The following is a 22,564-nucleotide window of genomic DNA, read 5'->3' on the forward strand; positions in this document are numbered from 1 at the left end:
CAAATACCTGGATAATTGGGGCTCATTCTGGGGTAGGTGGGACCTCTACAAGCGGGATGGTCTACACCTGAACCAGAGGTGTACCAATATCCTGGGGGAGAAATGTGCTAATGCTCTTCGGGAGGGTTTAAACTAATTCAGCAGGGGGATGGGAACCTGAATTGTAGCTCCAGTGTACAGGAGGTTGAGAGTAGTGAGGTCATGAGTAAGGTTTCAAGGTGGCAGGAGTGTACCAGCAGGCAGGAAGGTGGTTTGTAGTGTGTGTACTTCAATGCCAGGAGCATCCGGAATAAGGTGGGTGAACTTGCAGCTTGGATTGGTACCTGGGACTTCAATGTTGTGGCCATTTCAGAGACACGGATAGAGCAGGGACAGGAATGGATTTTGCATGTTCCGGGGTTTAGATGTTTCAGTAAGGCTCCGGGAAGGTGGTAAAAAAGATGAAGGTGTGGCATTGTTAGTCAAGGACAGTATTACGGTGGAAGAAAGGATGTTTGATGAGGACCCGTCTACTGAGGTAGAAACAGGAAAGGAGAGGTCACCCTGTTGGGAGTTTTCTATCGGCCTCCGAAAAGTTCCAGAGATGTAGAGGAAAGGATTGCAAAGATGATTCTGGATAGGAGTGAAAGTAACAGGGTAGTTGTTCTTGGGGACTTTAACTTTCCAAATATTGACTGGAAACGCTATAGTTTGAGTACTTTAGGTGGGTCTGTTTTTATTCAATGTGTGCAGGAGGGTTTTCTGACACAGTATGTAGATAGGCCAACAAGAGGCGAGGCCACATTGGATTTGGTACTGGGGAATGAACCAGGCCAGGTGTTAGGTTTGGAGGTAGGTGCGCACTTTGATGATAGTGACCACAATTCGGTTACGTTTACTTTAGCGATGGAAAGGGATAGGTATATACTGCAGGGCAAGAGTTATAGCTGGGGGAAAGGCAATTATGATGCGATTAGGCAAGACTTGGGATGCATCGGATGGGGAAGGAAACTGCGGGGGACGGGCACAATTGAAATGTGGAGCTTGTTCAAGGAACAGCTACTGTGTGTCCTTGATAAGTATGTACCTGTCAGGCAGGGAGGAAGTAAAATATGTCCATGGCAACATTTGCCCATGGTTGAGTAACTAGTTCGCTTTCTACCAAGGTTTGCTTACATTGTGCCGGTTGGTGCATTTGGCATATCCGACACTGTTGAATGCAGTTGTCTATATCCTTATTGATTCCTGGCCAATACACCGATTGCCGTGCTCTTCTTCTCCATTTCTCAATGTCCTTCGTGGATTTGTGCGAGGAAGTCGTGTCTAAGACATGATGGAATTACAATGCGATCCCCTTTCAATAGAAAGTCGTCGATAATTGCCAGGTCTTCTCTGAGGTTTCGAAAGTTTGCACGTTCCCCTTTAGGCCAGTCAGTACATAGATATTGTAACATTTGCTGAAGTGTCGTATCTCGTAGAGTTTCCGCCTTGATTGTTTGTAGTTTAGCATCTGTGACAGGTAGCATTGCTGTGATGAAGTTGGCTTGTGCTTCCATACCGAGTACGATGTCAACAACTTTGTTATCCTCGTGCATTGTGGCTCTGGATAACATTTCTGCAAGTACTAAATCTTTTGAAATAGGGAAAGATATGGCAGTGTGAATTCTCTGCATCAGGTTTAGCTGGATACATCTACTCCAATAAGTGAGGATTTTGTGTCATCCACAATTTCAAAATCAAATGGAATTTTAATGTCACCATTCTGAACTATGTGGTAGCTTTTTTGCTATTTCATTTCCATTGTAGTCTGTTAATCTACAATGCGTCTTTTTAGATTTTGGACAGGTTTCTACTTTGCCCAAATCCGATTCTGTTATCAGATTACTGTGTGCGCCAGTGTCCAATTTAAATTGTACCTTTGATCCATTTATTATCATTGTTTCTATCCAATCTTTATTCCTATTGGATAGTTGCCTAATTGGTGTTTCAGCAGTATAGTCTTCATTTGTTTTCGTGATTGATTTTATTATGAAGTTGTCCAGTGAAGTAGGCATAGTGAGATCAATCTTTGATTTAAAATGTTTTTTTTCTTCTTCCATGTTTTGTATAGTGTTGACTTATTTGTGCTGTTGAAATGCCTTTTTTAATTGATTCTGGTGTGTTGTTGTGTTAAATCTGCATTGCGTAGCAAAATGATTGAGGTTGTTAAATGTTGTATATCTTTTACCAAATGCAGGAGTGTTGCTTTATGTGGGAGTGTCCACCGCATGTACCTGTCATCACACTGGTGACATCATGCGTAAATCTCTCGTGCGCATGCGCAAATCGGTCAATGTCCAGTTCGCGTCCTTTTTCAAAGTGGGCATGTGAGAACTGATCCAGCACGTGCAGAACGTCGAATGTCTGTTTCGCGGTTTTTTTTCCGCGCCTGTGCAAAACGGCTACCTGCTGCGCACGATTTGTTTTAAGCTGCGCCACAGAGGCAATGGTGCCGACCATGTTGGTGAAGTTTGCGTCTTTTTCATGGGATCTGAATTCAGCATATTCATTGGTGGCTTGTTCACTTTCTTTACAGAGGTTGATGGCTTCTTCTAAAGTTTAAGTTTTTTTTTTTAAACATTCCCGCATTTGCTCTTCAAATATGCCAAACACAATTTTGTCACGCAGGATTGAATCAATAATTGAGGAAAAATTGCAGGATTGTGCTCGGAGCCGCAAATCAGTTAGAAAACAGACAAAAGATTCCCTTTTTAGCTGCATCCTTTTTTTAAACATGTATCTTTCATACACCTCATTGACCTGTTTTTTGTAATGAGAGTCAAAGTTTTCCATACTTATTTTTATCTCATACTTATTTTTATCTTCATTTTCTGAGAAATCAAATGAGGAGTTAAAGGGTTCAAATGCCTGCGGACATGTCAGATTTAGTAGGAGAGCTATTTTTCTAGCCAGCAGCTGATTCAAGCGCAGAGGCAGAGAGAAAGACCTCAAACTGCTGCTTGAAGTCCAATTTAAACTCCGTTTACTGGACATCTTGAAGTTATCTGGTTTTTGCACAGCATCCATGTTGGTCTCGTTTTTTTTCTTTGCAGATTTCAATGTGTAGTGATTGTAGCACCATCGATCACACACGAGGCGAGACGTAAAGAACTTCAATCGAGGCTTTATTGAGCAGACTTGTTCAGACACGTTCCCCAGCAGCTCACTCACAGAATGCAGCTGCGGGGATTACCCAGGTTCTTATATCCCTCCTATCTGGGTGGAGCCCAGTAGGTGGAGGATCCAATCGGGATCCAGCATCTGTCCTCCAATAGCTGCTCGGCATTCCTGGTGTACCGTATTACCCCTAATACATACCACCACATTCTCCCCTTGTTAAAAAAGAACCCTGCTGGGTGGTGGGTGGTATGGTCGTAGGGGTTTACAGGGTCGGTACCTTAACAAATTGAACTATATACAATCATGCCGCTTTTACTGGGCCACCAAATTATTCACATTTTACCCGATTTGCAGCGTTAACTATTTACAACAATGCCGCTTTGCTGGGCCACTGAATTATATACATTCGATGAGTCGAGATGGTGCTCTGGTCGCCCTTTCCGATCGTCTCAGCCCGGGTGGTGGTGGTGCTGGCTCGGGTCCGTTCGACTCTGGGAGCATTGCGCTGTCCCCTTCTGTTTCCTTACTCCTGGACGGGCCTGGGAGGAGGACCGATCCCCCCGGGAAGGGGGTGGCTGTGGGGTGCACCGGCGAGAGTGAGGGCGAGGTGATTTGTGTTGGGGGGGGAGGGGGGGGGGGGGGTGGGGAGTTCCGGCGGGTGCCAGGTCCCGCAGAGAGACCGTGTCCTGTCGGCCGTCTGGGTACGCCATGTAGGAGACGTTCCGGAGGAGGACTTCCTGGGGAAGACAAGGAGGCGCTCGTGAGGCGTTTGGTTAGTGGTGGTACACAGCAGGGACCGGATAGAATGAAGTGCATCCGGGAGGACTTCCTGCCAGCGGGAAGTTGGGAGACTCCTAGGCCGTAGGGCCAGTAGGACGGTCTTCCAGACCGTTACGTTCTCCCTCTCTACCTGCCCATTCCCCCGGGGGTTGTAGCTGGTCGTCCTGCTCGAGGCTATGCCCTTGCTGAGCAGGAATTGACGCAGCTCGTCACTCATGAAGGAGGATCCCCTGTCGCTATGGATGTAGGCGGGGAAACCGAACAGGGTAAAGATGGTTCCGAGGGCTTTAATGATCGTGGCCGCGGTCATGTCGGGGCAGGGGATGGCGAAGGGGAAGCGGGAGTATTCGTCAACGACGTTAGGAAAGTACGTGTTGCGATCGGTGGAGGGGAGGGGGCCTTTGAAATCCAAACTGAGGCGTTCAAAGGGACGGGAAGCCTTTATCAGGTGCGCTCTATCTGGCCTGAAAAAATGCGGTTTGCATTCTGCGCAGATTTGGCAGTTCCTGGTGACTGTTCGGACGTCCTCGACGGAGTAAGGGAGGTTGCGAGCCTTTACGAAGTGGTAGAAACGAGTGACCCCCGGGTGGCAGAGGTCCTCGTGGAGGGCTTGGAGACGGTCCACTTGTGCGTTGGCACAAGTGCCGCGAGATAGGGCATCGGACGGCTCGTTCAGCTTTCCGGGACGGTACAAGATCTCGTAGTGTAGGTGGAGAGTTCGATCCTCCACCGCAAGATCTTGTCGTTCTTTATCTTGCCCCGCTGCGCATTATCGAACATGAAGGCTACCGACCGTTGGTCAGTGACGAGAGTGAATCTCCTGCTGGCCAGGTAATGCCTCCAATGTCGCACAGCTTCCACTATGGCTTGGGCCTCCTTTTCTACTGAGGAGTGGCGAATTTCTGAAGCGTGTAGGGTCCGGGAGAAAAAGGCCACGGGTCAGCCTGCTTGGTTGAGCGTGGCCGCCAGAGCGACGTCGGACGCGTCGCTCTCGACTTGGAAGGGGAGGGACTCGTCGATGGCGCGCATCGTGGCCTTTGCGATATCCGTTTTGATGCGGCTGAAGGCCTGGCGGGCCTCTGACGACAGGGGAAAAGTAGTGGACTGGATTAGTGGGCGGGCCTTGTCTGCGTACTGGGGGACCCACTGGGCGTAATAAGAAAAGAAGCCCAGGCAGCGTTTCAGGGCTTTGGTACAGTGGGGGAGAGGGAACTCCATGAGGGGGCACATGCGTTCGGGGTCGGGGCCTATCACTCCATTACGCACAACGTAGCCCAGGATGGCTAGATGGTCGGTGCTAAACACGCATTTTTCCTCGTTGTAGGTGAGGTTGAGGGCGTTAGCAGTCTGGAGGAATTTGCGGAGGTTGGCGTCGTGGTCCTGCTGGTCGTGGCCGCAGATGGTGACGTTGTCGAGGTACGGGAACGTGGCCCGTAAACCGTGCTGGTCGACCATTCGATCCATCTCTCATTGCAAGACCGAGACTCCGTTCGTGACGCCGAATGGAACCCTTAAGAAGTGGTATAGCCGCCCATCTGCTTCGAAGGCAGTGTACTTGCGGTCACCCGGGCGAATGGGGAGCTGGTGGTAGGCGGACTTAAGGTCCACGGTGGAGAAGACCTTGTACTGTGCAATCCGATTGACCATGTCGGATATGCGGGGAAGAGGGTACGCATCTAGCTGCGTGTACCTGTTGATGGTCTGACTGTAGTCTACGACCATCCTTTGCTTCTCCCCTGTCTTCACTACTACCACCTGGGTTCTCCAGGGACTATTGCTGGCCTGGATTATGCCTTCCTTCAGCAGCCGCTGTACTTCGGACCTGATAAACGTCCGGTCCTGGGTGCTGTACTGTCTGCTCCTAGTGGCGACGGGTTTGCAATCCGGGGTGAGGTTCGCAAACAGGGAGGGCGGTTCGACCTTGAGTGTCGCGAGGCCGCAGGTAGTCAGTGGGGGTATAGGGCCGCCAAATTTGAATGTTAAGCTCTGGAGGTTGCATTGGAAGTCCAACCCCAGGAGGGTAAGGGCGCAGAGGTGGGGAAGGACGTACAGCCGGTAATTTTTGAACTCTCTCCCCTGCACCGTTAGGTTTGCGATGCAGAACCCTTTGATTTCAATGGAGTGGGACCCCGCCGCCAGGAAGACTTTTTGGGTGCTTGGCCGAATTACAAGGGAACAGCGTCTTACCGTGTCCGGGTGAATAAAACTCTCCGTGCTCCCCGAGTCGATCAACACGGCGTTTCGTGGCCGTTCACCAGCACCTTTGTCGTTGTCGTCTGGAGCGTCCGGGGCCGCGACTGGTCGAGGGTCACCGATGCCAAACGTGGTTGGTGTATCAGACCGTTGTCTTCAGGCAGTGTGGAGCCGGCCACACCGGGGTCCTTGCCTGTCAGCCAAGATGGCAGCGTCCATAGATCGCTCGCGGTTGGGGGTGGACAAAATGGCCGCTCCCATGGATCGCACGCGGCCTGTGGGTAGGAAGATGGCAGCGCCCGTCCCCCCTAGTGGTGTCCGGGGTCCAAAATGGCGGCGCCCGTTGGCCGCCCGTGGGTCGCTGGGAGAGTTGAGCCCGTGGTCCCATTTGTTCCCCGGAGATAGCGGCAACCCCACGGGACTGGCACACCGCTGCGTAGTGCCCCTTTTTACCGCAGCTTTTGCAGGTGGCCGAGCGGGCCGGGCAGCGCTGGCGGGGGTGTTTTGACTGCCCGCAAAAGTAGCAGCGGGGGCCCCCCGGGTGGTCTGGGATTCTGGCTGCGCACGCTTGCGGAGGGGTTGGGGTTGCCAGGGGGTCGGTCGCGGCGGGGGTCCACGGAGCCCAAGGGGCTGCAGCGCGGTCGGGGGCATAGGCGCGGGCGTTTTGGGAGGCCACGTCGAGGGAGGCTGCGAGGGCCCGTACCTCTGAGTCCAAGAGAGTCTTTCTCTAAAAGTCTCTGGCGAATTTGCGACGATGCCAAACCTGCTACGTAAGCGTCTCTGATCAGGAGGTCCGTATGTTCGTTCGCCGTAACCGCTGGACAGTTGCAGTTTCGTCCCATGATCGTTAGAGCGTTGAAGAAATCGTCTAGCGATTCCCCGGGGATTTGTCATCTCGTCGCGAGCTGGTAGCGTGCGTAGACCTGGTTGACGGGCTTAATGTAGATCTCCTTCAGCAAGTTGATCGCCTCTGGGAATTCTTCCGCGCCCTCGATGAGTGAGTAGATTTCGGGACTCACCCTGGAATGCAGGACCTTCTTCTGTTGGTCTGCCGGGGGCTGTTCGGAGGTATCCCTCAAAACACACCAGCCAGTGTTTAAACGCAGATGTTGCGTTTGCTGCGTGGGGGCTGATTCGCAGGCAGTCCGGGGTGATCCGGAGCTCCATATTCCTTTTTATGTCTGCTCAATAAATTGTAGCACCATTGATCACACACGAGGCGAGACGTAAAGAACTTCAATCGAGGCTTTATTGAGCAGACTTGTTCAGACACGTTCCCCAGCAGCTCACTCACAGAATGCAGCTGCGGGGATTACCCAGGTTCTTATATCCCTCCTATCTGGGTGGAGCCCAGTAGTTGGAGGATCCAATCGGGATCCAGCATCTGTCCTCCAATAGCTGCTCGGCATTCCTGGTGTACCGTATTACCCCTAATACATACCACCACAGTGATGTGCTGATTTCTTTCTTGTTTCTTACTGCTTGCTTTTTGGGAATACACGACCTGGTACCATGTGGTGATCTTTGTCATGGGTTTCCAGGATGGAAGGCATAGTGAAGCTCTTTTGAAGAACTAAACTAATTTTATTAACACGACTAAATTTGAGTTTGACACTTATTCTGAATAGCAACCATACATGTAAGAATTAAACTACACTCACAAACACTACTATCTCTATCTACTAACTATAACAATTATATCTTAACTAACTCTGCAATACACTATGAATCTTACCTTTGTGAGCTCCAAACCTCATCTCCTCCCCCAGCCCAAGAGCCAGTGCTATTTACAGTATTTATAGTCACTTAGCTCCCTCCGGTGGCGAGGCTTAACATAACATTAACTCTTCACATGCTGTACATTTGGATATTGTCACAGTTAGGAGATCTTATGAGTTTGAGGAGCCCTCCTCACATGTGAACAGTCTCTCACCTGTAGGAATAATGTGGAGATCCGGCATTGGTGGGGTGAGCAGAGTAAGAAATCTCACAACAACAGGTTTGTTTCAAATCACTAGCTTTCGGAGCACTGTTCCTTCCTCGGGTGAATGAAGAGGTAGGTTCCGGAAACATTAAGACAAAGTCAAAGATGCAAGATGATACTTTGCCCCCTTTCGTACGAGGGCATCTTTCAGCGTCTGTAGACGACTGTTATGCTCCTCCTCACTCTGCTCAGACGAGAAGGAGCGTAACAGACATATACTGACGCTGAAAGGTGGCCTCGTATGAAAGGGATATGGTGCTCGACTCATCGATCGACAGTTCCAACGTGCCACAGCAAGAAAACGCACTGACCTCCTCAGAAGACAAACACGGGACACAATAGAGTACTCTTCGTCATCCAGTACTTACCCGGAGTGGAGAAACTATGACATCTTCTTTGCGGCCTTCAACACGTCATCGATAAAGACAAACATCTTGCTGAGGTCATCCCCACTACTTGCCTTCAAACAACCGCGCAACCTCAAACAAACAATTGTTTCAGCAAACTACTCAGCCTTCAGAACAGTGACCACGACACCACACAACCCTGCCATGGCAATCTCTGCAAGACATGCCAGATCATCAACATGGGTACCACCATTACACGTGAGAACACCACCCACCAGGTACGTGGTACATAATCGTGCGACTTGGCCAACCTTGTCTACCTCATATGCTGCAGGAAAGGGTGGTACATTGGCGAGACCACGCAGATGCTGCGACAACGCGCGACAATCGCCAGGCAGGAATGTTCCCTTCTATTCTGGGAACACTTCAGCAGTCAAGGGCATTCAGTCTCTGATCTTCAGGTAAGCGTTCTCCAATGCAGCCTTCAGGACGTGCGACAATGCAGAATCGCCGCACAGAAACTTATAGCCAAGTTCCGCACACATGAGTACAGCCTCAACCGGGACCTTGGATTCATGTCGCATGACAGTCACCCCCCACAATCTGGCCTGGGCTTGCGAAATCCTACCAACTGTACTGGCTTGAGACAATTCACACCTCTTTTACCTGGGATTACCCCTCTCTCTGGATCTGAAAAGACTTAATTACCTGCAAATGTTCACATTCAAAGTATCGTCTTGCATCTTTGACTTTGTCTATATAGATATATATATATATATATATATGTTTCTGGAACCTACTTCTTCATTCACCTGAGGATGGAGCAGTGCTCCAAAATCTAGTGATTTGAAACAAACCTGTTGGACTTTAACCTGGTGTTGTAAGACTTCTTACTGTAGGAATGAGTCAGTAGTTGGTTCAAGAGCTCTGTGAATGTTGAAGTTCTCACCACACTTGGAGTCCACTCACACTTCTTCCCAGCTTCACCCTGACTGATCTCCCTCAGCCAAACCTACGGTAAGGTTGGTTCCGATGGACATGGGGCGAGATTCTCCACTCCCGCGCCGGTTGGGCGAATCGCCTGGGCCGCCAAAATTTCCCGGGACGCCGGTTCGATGCCCTCCCGCGATTCTCCCAAGCGGCGGGAACGGCCCGGTCGAGTTCCGTGGGCCGGAGAATCGCCGAAGACACGCAAAATGGCGATTCTCCGGCACCCCCGCTATTCTCAGGCCCGGATGGGCTGAGCGGCCAGGCCAAAACGGCGGGTTCCCCCCGGCGCCGTCCACACCTGGTCGCTGCCGTCGGGAACAGCGCGCGAATGCTGGGGGGGGGGGGGGGGGGCGGCCTGCGGGGGGGGGATCCTGCACCGGGGGTACCTCAAATGTGGGGTGGCCCGCGATTGGTGCCCACCGATTGTCAGGCCGTCCTCTCTGAAGGAGGACCTCCTTCCTTCCGCGGCCCCGCAAGTGTCCAAAATTGCCCTTAGTGTTGGGTAGGGTTACTGGGTTATGGGGATAGGGTGGCGGTGTTGACCTTGGGTAGGGTGCTCTTTCCAAGAGCCGGTGCAGACTCGATGGGCCGAATGGCCTCCTTCTGCACTGTAAATTCTATGATATTGTCTATGATATCCGTCCGCCATCATCTTGCGGGGCGGACTTAGAGAGGATGGCAACCACGCATGCGCGGGTTGGCGCTGGCCAACCCGCACATGCGTGGATGACGCCAGTTATGCGGCGCCGGCCGCGTCATCTATGCGGCGCCGCCTTTACGCGGGCGACAAGGCCTGGCGCGTGTAGATGACGCGGCCCCGATCCTAGCCCATTGTCAGGGCCTGAATTGGTCGGGATCGGGGCCGTTTTGCGCCGTTGTGAACCTCGACAGCGTTCACGGCGGCGCGGCCACTTCGGCGCGGGAGTGGAGAATCCCGCCCATGATGTCTGAGCTTCCTGTCTGCAAACGCTCTCTCTCTGTCATCAGCAGTTGTCATAAAATAAATTGCTGCAGAAATTCAAGAGTCTTTCAGCTTCACTTGATTTTTGTTCCTCCAAATCCCGTTCAGTCTTGCTCACAGTAACACTGTCCCTTTAAATCGCAGGTCGCCACAGGGACAGTACCCCTTTAAATATGCAGATCACTTGTCGAACGCATGCTCACTCGGTTCAAACGAATTGCACAAAACAAGCTGCAGATGGCTGTCCTGCAGGACGTAAAACGGCGGCTCAGCGACCGAGCAGCCGCTGGCAGGTGGGATTCGCCCCGCAAACCTGAGTGAGTCACATGGGAGGATGGAGGGAGAAAGGAGAGAGTACAGTGGAAACAACCCAAATCTTGAAAGCCCGACAGAGCGGCTCTGGTGAGTCTCTTATCGGATACAAACTACATTACCCAGGCCTCATGTGGCTGCAGAGCCTGCGCAGTGAGGCAGGGTAGTGTGGAATCGGCGGCGAGAGTCAGTCCGAGGTGCCTGATGGGAGTTGTAGTTCTCGCGCGCAGTGGCGGTTGGCGCCCAGCGTTCGGCAGTTGGAATATGAGGAAGCGCGAGCCCGAGCGGCTGAATCGAATTGAAAAGCAGAGACTGACCCTTGGTAGGAACCAGAGCGATGGCGGTGGGAAGATTGCAGCAGATTCTCTGCATACAACTGAAGAGGAAAAAGTGGCACAATTCAGAGCCGTCCCACTGACTGGACAACACAGAAGAGTTGCAGGAGGAGGATAGTGTGGTCGGGCATGTCAAAGGCTGCAGAGAGGTTGGTCTCTCTCCACAGATGTTTTCTGACCTGAGCATTTCCAGCAGTTTCTGAATTTATATTATATTTCCGGCATTCACAGTATTTTGCCCCTTTGGATCCCAAGAGCTGGCTGTGTGCACTTTAGGGAAGTGGAGACTAGGGGGCTGATTTGATGGAGCTTTGAAAATAACACACTGTCTTCATGTTGTTACGACACCCTGGATTAGTGTGTTGTCCATTCCAGCTCCACAATTGAATTGGCCAATAATTTGTGTAAAGTTCCTGAAATCTTTGGCCCTTGGCTGCCCAAGAGTCACCAGATTTACTTATAAAAGAAACCAAGATGAAATATGCAGTAATTACTTTAAAAAATATATATTTATTAAGGTTTTTTTAACACCATTTTTCTCCCTTACAAACAATAACCCCCCCCCCCCCTCGTAACAACAACAAAAAACCGAGAAATCGCGCAGAGCAAGATATATACATGGCAAAATAATATATTTACACAGCTTTGTACACTGGCCCTCACCCGTACGTGCCAGTTTCCCCAACCCTTCATGTTATCTCTTGCTCATCACCCCCCCCCCCCCCCCCCCCTCCCAAAAGGTTGCTGCTGCTGCTGACCAACCTTCCTCTAACGCTCCGCGAGATAGTCTAGGAACAGTTGCCACTGCCTGTAGAACCCCTGCGCAGACCCTCTCAAGGCGAACTTAATCCTTTCCAACTTTATGAACCCAGCCATATCATTTATCCAGGCCTCCAGACTGGGGGGGCTTCGCCTCCTTCCACATTAGCAAGATCCTTTGCCGGGCTACTAGGGACGCAAAGGCCAGAATGCCGGCCTCTTTCGCCTCCTGCACTCCCGGTTCGTCCACTACTCCAAATATTGCTAGCCCCCAGCTTGGCTTGACCTGGACTTTCACCACCTGAGATATTGCTCGCGCCACTCCTCTCCAGAGCCCCTCCAGTGCCGGGCATGACCAAAACATATGGATATGGTTCGCTGGGCTCCCTGAGCACCTTCCACATCGGTCCTCTACCCCAAAGAACCTACTCAACCTCGCCCCCGTCAAGTGTGCTCTGTGGACCACCTTAAATTGTATCTGGCTGAGCCTGGCACACGAGGAGGAGGAATTAACCCTACCTAGGGCATCAGCCCACAGACCTTCCTCTATCTCCTTCCCCAGCTCCTCCTCCCATTTACCCTTCAACTCTTCTACCAGCGCTTCCCCCTCTTCTTTCAACTCCTGATGTATTTCCGACACCTTGCCCTCCCTGACCCATACACCCGAGATCACCCTACCTTGAACTTCTTGTGCCGGGAGCAACGGGAATTCCCTCACCTGTCGCCTCACAAAAGCCCTCACCTGCATATATCTAAAGGCATTTCCTGGGGGTAACTCTAACTTCTCCTCCAGTGCCCCTAGGCTCGCAAACGTCCCGTCGATGAACAGGTCCCCCATTCTTCCAACCCCCGCCCGATGCCAGCTCTGGAACCCCCCGTCCATCTTCCCCGGGACAAACCGGTGGTTACCCCTGATCGGGGACCACACCGATGCTCCCATTGCACCCCGGTGCCGTCTCCACTGGCCCCAGATCCTTAGCGTTGCCGCCACCACCGGGCTCGTGGTATACTTTGTTGGCGAGAGCGGCAGCGGTGCCGTCACCAACGCCCCCAGGCTCGTTCCTTTACAGGACGCCATCTCCATCCTCTTCCATGCCGCCCCCTGTAGGGCAGCACGGTAGCATTGTGGATAGCACAATTGCTTCACAGCTCCAGGGTCCCATGTTCGATTCCGGCTTGGGTCACTGTCTGTGCGGAGTCTGCACATCCTCCCCGTGTGTGCGTGGGTTTCCTCCGGGTGCTCCGGTTTCCTCCCACAGTCCAAAGATGTGCAGGTTAGGTGGATTGGCCATGATAAATTGCCCTTAGTGTCCAAAATTGCCCTTAGTGTTGGGTGGGGTTACTGGGTTATGGGGATAGGGTGGAGGTGTTGACCTTGGGTAGGGTGCTCTTTCCAAGAGCCGGTGCAGACTCGATGGGCCGAATGGCCTCCTGCTGCACTGTAAATTCTATGATAATCTCCCTCCATAACCCACTTGCGGATCATCGCCACGTTTGCTGCCCAGTAGTAGCTCCCCAGGTTTGGCAGCGCCAACCCTCCTCGGTCTCTACTGCGTTCCTGGAACCCTCTCCTTACTCTCGGGGTCTTATTCGCCCACACAAACCCCATAATACACCTGCCTACTCTCTTAAAAAAGGCCTTAGTGATGACGATGGGAAGGCACTGAAACACAAACAGAAACCTCGGAAGGACCACCATTTTGACCGACTGCACTCTTACCCGCCAGCGAGAGCGGTAACATGTCCCATCTTTTGAAATCCTCCTCCATTTGCTCCACCGACCTCGTCAGATTCAGTTTATGTCGGGTCCCCCAACTCCTGGCTATCTGGATCCCCAGATACCGAAAGCTCCCCTCCGCCCTCCTCAGCGGTAGGTCCCCTATCCCTCTTTCTTGGTCCCCCGCCTGTAATACAAAGAGCTCACTCTTCCCTACATTGAGCTTATAGCCCGAAAACTCCCTTAGAGTCTGCATGACCTCCACCATCCCCTCCATTGGATCCGCCACGTACAGCAACAGGTCATCCGCATTTTGCGACACCCGATGCTCTTCTCGCCCGTGGACCACCCCCCTCCATTTATTAGACTCCCTCAATGACATGGCCAATGGTTCGATCGCCAATGTGAACAACAGGGGGCACCCCTGCCTTGTCCCTCGGTACAGTCGAAAGTACTCCGACCTCCGCCGGTTCGTCACTACACTCTCCATCGGGGCTCTGTAAAGGAGCTTAACCCAATTGATAAACCCTACCCCGAACCCAAACCTACACAGCACCTTCCAGAGGTACTCCCACTCGACTCGGTCAAAGGCCTTCTTCGCGTCCATAGCTGCCACTATCTCCGCCTCTCCCTCCTCCGATGGCATCATTATCACGTTTAAGAGCCGCCGCACATTGGTGTTTAGTTGCCTGCCCTTTACAAATCCCGTCTGGTCCTCGTGGATTAGCCCCGGGACACAGTCCTCGATCCTCGTGGCCAGCACTTTTGCCAGCAACTTTGCATCCACATTGAGGAGCGAGATCGGCCTGTACGATCCACATTGCAGTGGGTCCTTGTCCCGCTTTAGGATCAAGGAAATTGTCGCTTCCGACATTGTCGGGGGCAGGGTCCCCTCCTCGCTTGCCTCATTAAAGGTCCTCACCAGTAGTGGGGCCAACAGGTCTGCGTACTTCCTGTAGAACTCCACCGGGAATCCGTCCGGTCCCGGGGCCTTCCCCGCCTGCATGCTCCCCAAACCCTTGCTCAGCTCCTCCAACCCAATTGGTGCCCCCAAACCAGCCACCTCTTGCTCCTCCACCCTCGAATCTCAGCTGATCTAGGAATCGTCTCATCCCCTCGTCCCCCACTGGGGGCTGGGATCTGCACAGCTCTTCATAAAAGGCCTTGAATACCTCGTTTATTTTCGCCGCACTCCGAACCGTGGCTCCCCTTCCATCTTTGACTCCCCCCATTTCCCTCGCTACCATCCACTTACGGAGCTGGTGTGCCAGCATTCGACTAGACTTTTCCCCATACTCGTAGGTCGCCCCCTGCGCTTTCCTCCACTGTGCCTCCGCCTTCCCTGTGGTCAACAGGTCAAACTCCGTCTGGAGCCGTCGTCTTTCCCCAAGTAATCTTTCCTCCGGGGCCTCTGCGTATCTCCTGTCCACTCAAAATCTCCCCAACTAACCCCCCCCTTTCCATAACCTCGGTCTTCTCCCTATGAGCCCTATTGGAAATTAGCTCTTCCCCCGATCACCGCCTTCAACGCCTCCCATAACACCCCCACCCGCACCTCCCCGTTGTCGTTGGCCTCCAAGTACCTTTCGATACACCCCCTCACCTTTCCACACACCACCTCGTCCGCCAGCAGTCCCACATCCAGCCGCCACAACGGGCGTTGGTCCCTCTCCTCTCCCAGCTCCAGTTCCACCCAGTGCGGGGCATGGTCAGAAATGGCTATAGCCGAATACTCCGTCCCCTCCACCCTCGGGATGAGTGCCCTACCCAGAACAATGAAATCTATCCGGGAGTAGGCTTTGTGTACATGGGAGAAGAAAGAAAATTCCCTGGCCTGCGGCCTTGCAAACCGCCATGGGTCCACTTCCCCCATCTGATCCATAAGCCCCCCAAGTACCTTGGCTGCCGCCGGCCTCTTTCCAGTCCTTGATTTGGAGCGGTCCAGTGCTGGATCCAACACTGTATTGAAGTCCCCTCCCATTATCAGGCCTCCTATCTGCAAGTCCGGAATGCGCCCCAACATGCGCTTCATGAATCCTGCATCATCCCAGTTCGGGGCGTATACGTTTACCAACACCACCCACGTCCCTTGCAGCCTACCGCTCACCATTACATATCGCCCTCCATTGTCCGCTACAATAGTCTTGGCCTCAAATGACACCTGCTTTCCCACCAATATTGCCACCCCTCTATTCTTCGCGTCCAGTCCCGAGTGGAATAACTGTCCTACCCATCCCTTTCTTAACCTGACCTGGTCCGCCACCTTCAGATGTGTCTCTTGGAGCATGGCCACGTCCGCCTTCAGTCCCTTTAAGTGCGCGAACACTCGAGCCCTCTTCACCGGCCCATTCACGCCCCTCACATTCCACGTTATCAGCCGGATTGGAGGGGCTCTCACCGACTAGCCATCTCCTTTTCTGGGCCAGTCCCGTGTCCACGCCTCCCTCACCCTCCAGTCCCCCAGAGTGGGGACCCCCGTCCCGACCACCTCTTCTGTGTCCCATTCCCTTTCGGCCAGTGCAGCAGCAACCCTTTTTCTCCCCTCCCCTGCCCCCCGCTAGACCCCTGACTAGCTTTTTTGCTCCCCCCATGTCACTCCCGTAAGTCAGCTGACGCCTGCTGACCTCGGCTTCCCCCGCCGTCCCATTGACCTCCCCGCGTGGGAGTCTCCCAATCCATATGCATTCCTTCGTTCCCCTTCCCGCCTTCCTTCCCGCGTGCGGGAAAAAACCCCGTGCTTTCCAAAGCCCGCTCCGCCCCCTCTGGCGCAGCTCCTGTCACGGCCTTGTCTCTCTCCCCCAGCCCATGTAACATTTCCTGCGTGTGATTGACCCCCTATATACAACAACCATCACACATCAAACCCCAAAACATCCCCCCCCACCCTCACAAACCCTCAGTTAGAGTCCAACTTTTCGGCTTGTACAAAGGTCCACGCCTCCTCAGGCGTTTCAAAGTAATAGTGTTGGCCCTTGTATGTGACCCACAGTCGCGCTGGCTGTAGCATTCCGAATTTCACTTCTTTCCGGAACAACGCTGCTTTGGCCCGGTTGAAACCCACTCTCCACTTTGTAACCTCTGTGCTCCAGTCCGGGTATATTCGGATCTCTGCATTGTCCCACTTACTGCTCCGCTCCTTCTTGGCCCATCTCAGGACCCACTCTCTGTACGTGAACCGGTGGAACCTCACCACCATCGCCCTTGGCTCATTTGCCTGGGGCTTCTTCGCCAGCACCCGATGTGCCCCGTCCAACTCCAGCGGCCTCGAAGGGGCCTTCGTGCCCATCATCGTCTCGAGCATCGTGCTCGCGTATGCCCCGGCATCAGCCCCCTCCACTCCCTCAGGGAGACCCAGGATTCGCAGATTCTTTCTCCTCTACCTGTTCTCCAGGTCTTCGAGTTTTCCTGCCCACCTCTTGTGTAGCGCCTCGTTCTGCTCCACTCTCACCGCCAGGCCCACGAGCTCGTCCTCGTTCTGACTGACTCTTTTCTGTACCTCCTGGGTCTTAGCTTCGTGGGTCTTCTGCGTGATCCCAAGTCCTTCAATTGCTGAAAGCATAGGCGCCAACATCTCTTTACGCATCTCCTCGCGCTGCTCCTCGAAGCAGCGCTTGATGAACTCCTGCAGCTCCCCTTTGTCCCTGGCCGCCGCCATTTTGTTTTCTTTCCCTCGCTTCTCCCGTTGCTCCAGTGCCGCTCCTTTGGCCGTTACACTTCTGGTCCATTTCATAGAAGTTGGCAGTGTTTGCTTCACCAGTCTGCTCCAAAAAGTCTATGGAAACTCCTGAAAAAGGTCTGAGAGTCGGTTCCAGACGGGAGCTGCCGAATGCGCGACCTACTCCTCCATGGCCGCCACCAGAAGCCTCGTCCCCGCCTCTTCAATGGCCTTGGTAGATCCTTTCACAGTTGTTCCCTCTGCTGCTAGAATTCACCTTTGATAGAGTCAAGTCAGATTGCAGCTTTAAGCTTGCCCTTCCCCCGCCTGCATGCTGGAAGAGGCCTCTGTCTATTGCTGCACCTCAAGCCAAATCCTTCACTGTTTCTGCCGGGTCTGGCAGCCAAAAGACACAACATTCCTGGGGGACACCGTCAGGGGAATGCTGCAGTCTTCTTCCCACACCGGGAAATGTCAAACAAATGCCGTGGGGGCCCTGTAAAAGAGCCCAAAAGTCCGTTCCAAGCGGGAGCTGCCGAATATGCGACCTAGCTCTGCATAGCCGCACCCGGAAGTCCATATGCAGTAATTACAATGGAATAACAGCAAGCTAAGCTGCTACTGCTCCTTTTAAACGTCACACCCTCTACCCACACAGACAAGATCTGGAAATGGGTAAAAATTATAAGGATAACGAAGAATAAGAGTCATTGCTTTCAAGGTTGGATTTTTGCAGCAGGCTGTTCTTCCAGCACGCTTAACAATCAAAGCCACCTGTGTACAGTTGGTGTTGGTCTTCCAGCAGAAACATACACTTAGTACTCAGGCAATAGGATCTCTTCTGGAGAGGTACTTTGGATCACCTTCTGGCCTGCTTTCTTTAAGACCTCAATCCCAGCCTGAGTTTTTAATTTCACTCCTGCAGTTTCACTGACCTCCCTTACTAAGGATTTTTAGAGAGAGAGCATCAGAAGCTTCTCGCTTCTGAACTCAAAACAAACATTGAAACCACCTAGCCTTAGTGGAGCGAGAAACATTCCAGAGAAAACTGAAACCACCCAGTCTTACTGGAGCGAGAAACATTCCAGAGAAATCCTAATCAATCACCACGGACTATCGCCAAAGCCTACTATTTTGAGCCCGTTCGTTGGCTGCCAGCCAAGTCCATCAAACTGAATCATCACTGATGCCAAATCGTTCTGGAATCTGCTTGTTTGAAATAAAGCCAGCACAACCACAGGAAATTACAGAGAGCTTCATGCAGGTTGCTTTGCTTGAGGGTCACAGGTCAATCTTTAGCCTCTGCTTCTGCTCGAATTACAAGATCCTCCGTAGACAAAAAGGTAAGATGTTGGTAGCAAAAATAAAAGAAGGGGAACAAGCAGGGTTTAAACAGGAGGATCCTTACAATGTGGACAACTTAATTCAATTGGAAAGGTTAGGGTGGACCATGGGTCATATTTACAAGTTGTGCAAGGGCAGAACTACAGATTTGTCAATCACAGCTCATCATAATAATAATAATCACTTATTATCACACGTAGGCTTCAATGAAGTTGCTGTGAAAAGCACCTAGTCACCACATTCTGGCGCCTGTTTGGGGAGGCCGGTACGGGAAGGATTCCCATCACAGTTTCCCAGTATTTCCGTCTCTGCCACATCTGTTCCAGTGATGCCACCTTCGAAAACAGCACTTCGGATATATCTGCCTTCTTTTCAAAACTGGTGAATCCCCCCCATTGTGGTTGACAGGACACTCAACTGTGTTCGACCCATCTCCTGCACCTCTGCCCTCACCCCTTCCCGTTCCTCTCTGAACCATGACGAGGTTCGTCTCGCCCTCCCTTCTCTCCGCACCAACCTTTTGCATTCAAAGGATCATCCACTGCCATTTTAGTCAACTGCAGCGTGATGTCACCACAGAATACATCTTCCCATTGCCCCCATTGATATTCCACAGCAAGCACTCCTGCTGTGACACCCTGGTCCAGTCCTCCACCATGCCTTCCCTTCCCTTGGCACCTTCCCTTGGCACCGTCCCATGCAATTGCAGAAGATACAGCAGCTGTCCCTCCTCTCTGTCAAGGGCACACACACACTTTTCAGTTGAAACAGCATTTCATTTTCACCTCCTCCAATTTGTTCTACTGTGTTCGCTGCTCCCAATGCAGTCTCCCCTACATCTGGGAGACTAAATGCAGACTAGGTAACCACTTTGTGGAGTACCTTCGATCTGTCTGCAAGTATGACCGTAACCTTTCGGTTGCTTGCCATTTCGACTCATTTTGCTCTCATGTCCACGTACCCGTCCTGCTGTTCCAGTGATGCCCAATGCGGGGGAACAGCAGTCTGGCACTCGCTGTTGAAAAATCCAACTCAGGAGTCATCCTCTTCAGCTGAAAGGAGGAGAGGGAGTTGAAGAAATCATATTTCCTTTTCCTGTTTTACAGAAGGCTTGCACTATACAACACATTGAGCGTCAGGAACCACTGATTTGTTCCTACAGGTCAGAGACTGTTCAAGTGTGAAGTGTGTGAAGAAGGTCCGCAGGCTCATATGATTTCCCAATATACAAGGTGCATCAAATTTTCCACATAACACAACAACGAGAGCATGGATTAGAAACCATTCAAGTGTGAGGTGTGTGATCAAGCTTTCAAATAACCATTGACATTTGCGAATCACCGACGCAGCCACACTTGGTGAAACCATTTGAATATGAGATGTGCAACAAGTGCTTTGCACAGTTATCAGGCCTGATGAAACACTGGCTCAATCACACAGGATAAACCATTAACTTGTGGCATGTGCAACACATCATTCTCGTTATCTTTGACTCTCTGCGTGCAAGGATGCGTTCCTAAAGGAAGAAACCATTCAGGTGATGTGTGGGACAATTCATTCTTGTCATCAGTACGTCACTCACAACAATGTATTCACACTGAGGAAAAAACATCTAATAAAGTGTGTGACAAATTATTCTCAAGTCATCCCTGCAGCACCAGAGGATTCACACAGGAGAAACCATTCACCTGTGAGGTGTGCAACAAATCATTCTCATCATCAATAACACTGCATGTACACCAAAGCATTCGCACAGGGTAGAGCCCATTCAGGTGAGGTATGTGATAAATCATTCTTTGTGAACGCACCTCCTGCAGGGCCAGAGGATTCACACTGGAGAAACCATTCACGTGTATGGTGTGTAACAAATCATTCTCACAGTCATCAGATATCCACTTACACCAATGCATTCACACAGGAAAGAGACCATTAATTTGTCTCGTGTGTGACAAATCATTCTCGTCATCATCAGTACTCCGTGCACACCAACACATTCACAAAGGACAGAATCTATTCACATGCGAGGTGTGTGAGAAATCATTCTTGTCATCATCGAATCTCCACGTCCACGCACAGGAGAAACCATTCAAGTGCGATAAATCATTCTCTCAATCGCGTGTGTCCTGCAGCAGCTGAAGATTCACACTGGGGAGAAACCAATGAGGTGTGAGAAAAATCATTCTCATGGTCAACGTATCTGCAAACACCAGCGCATTCACACAGGAGAGGCCATTCACATGTGCCGTGAGTGACATATCAGTTGCTAGAACAGAGAATCTCAGTAAACAGTCGCGTTCATACTGGAGAGAAACTATTCATGTGTGAGGTGTGTGAAAAATCATTCACATGCATCAGAGGATTCATACGAGAGAAACCATTCAGGTTTGATGTCTCAACAAAATATTCTCGCAGTCATCAGATCTCTGCAAACACTTAAACCTTCACATGGGAGAGACTATTCACATACGAGGTGTGCAACAAGTCATTCTCACAGTCATCAAAACTCCTCCGTCAGAGGATCCACACAGTGAGTAACCCTTCACCTGAGGTTTGAGGTGAAGCTCTTGTGACATTTTTAACACTCCCGGGCCACCAGTAGATCCACACAGGGGAGGAGCTCTTTGGGCGAAATGTTTGTGACAAGATTTTCACCAACTCCTCCAATAGCTCTAGCAGCAGCATATCCTCACCAGTAGGAAACCATTCAGGTGTGAGGTGTGTGACAAAACGCCCATCAACATACACAGGGAAGAAACTCTAGCGATGTGAGACCTATAATAAAAGACATAATTGATGGAACACCTGGAACATCAGTGAACCAACACAAGAGATTACTGAAACCAAATTCAAGCAAATTTGTTGGAGTGCGGCTCTGTAGACAAGCTTACTGCAAAGGATGTTCAGTGAACTTGGTGCACAGGACAGGCAGCTTTCGCTCACATCAAACAACGGGTGATGACAATGCCAGTGCTGAGGTACTATGATATCAATGATGAAGTCACCCTGCAGTGAGATGCCAGTGAAACAGGACTTGGAGAAACCCTCATGCAGCAAGGACAACCAGTTGTGTTTGTATCCAGAGCATTAACACAAACTGAATTATGCTATACATAGATTGTGAAGTGGTGCCTTAGTATTGTCTTTGCTTGTGAGCATTTCCATCAGTACCTGTTTGGGAGAGAGAAAGTGATGGTTGAGTCTGGCCGCAAGCCACTTCAAAGCATCTTTCTCAAACCACTTCTATCTGCTTCAAAGTGTTTACAAATGAATTTCCTTCATTGCAGAGATATCATTTGGAAGTGAAGTACAAACAAGGGAAGCAGATGTACATCGCCGACATGCTGTATAGAGCTACACTATCTTTGAAGGAAGTTGATAATATTCATACCAAATGTGAAATCTTTCAGATTCACCAAGAAGCAATGGCACAACCACAGTCACAGTTGACAAGTATTCAGAGTATAGTATTAGGAGTTAAACCGGCTGATGTCGATGAATACCAGTGAGATTGCAGAACGCCTGAAACCACACTTCAGCTTTCAGACATTGTGATGAGTGACACTAGCCCTCCATTCACCAGTGAGAAATTCACACTCTTGATCAAAGATTGGAAAATTCAGCACTGTGTCATCTCCACACTATGCCCAATCAAATGGAAAGGCAGAGGCAGCAGTGAAAATTGTCAAAGCATTCATAAAGCATTGACTAGATGCCTTGCAATGTGCTGAAATGTTAGAGTGGAGAAACACGTTCGCTGAAGGTATGGGAAGTTGTTCATTCCAACGACTAATGTGGGGCTGTACCCAGACTACTCAGCAGTTTAAAAAAACTACTGAGGCCATGAGTAGTAACAGGAGTGAGTGACAATATCAGAGTGAAACAACAAAGATAAATTTCACTTTGATAAATCTCCCACATATTTGCCAGAGCTGGGAGTGAAGAGCCGGTCAGAGTGAAACATTCAACTGGCTCAACAAAAGTCAGCTCACTGGGAAACCTGGGACCTGTGTGGAGAAGTTGTCACCTCAATCGTACACGGTGAAAGTGAA

At 51.1% G+C, this 22,564-nt stretch overlaps 1 protein-coding gene and 1 long non-coding RNA gene across 2 annotated transcripts in view; one reads left to right on the forward strand and one right to left on the reverse strand.

Moving 5' to 3' along the window:
- Positions 1 to 22,564, reverse strand: part of LOC140390184 (uncharacterized) — a 211,190-nt gene that overhangs the window by 41,359 nt on the left and 147,267 nt on the right. The window lies entirely within an intron of this gene.
- LOC140390188 (uncharacterized) overlaps positions 10,575 to 22,564 on the forward strand; it is a 123,525-nt gene continuing 111,535 nt past the window's right edge. Inside the window, exon 1 of the long non-coding RNA XR_011934580.1 lies at positions 10,575 to 11,189. This is a non-coding gene — a long non-coding RNA (uncharacterized lncRNA). The remainder of the gene's footprint in view (positions 11,190 to 22,564) is intronic.

This window comes from Scyliorhinus torazame, chromosome 14, assembly GCF_047496885.1.
Source record: "Scyliorhinus torazame isolate Kashiwa2021f chromosome 14, sScyTor2.1, whole genome shotgun sequence".
In the NCBI taxonomy this organism is placed as follows: Eukaryota; Metazoa; Chordata; class Chondrichthyes; order Carcharhiniformes; family Scyliorhinidae; genus Scyliorhinus; species Scyliorhinus torazame.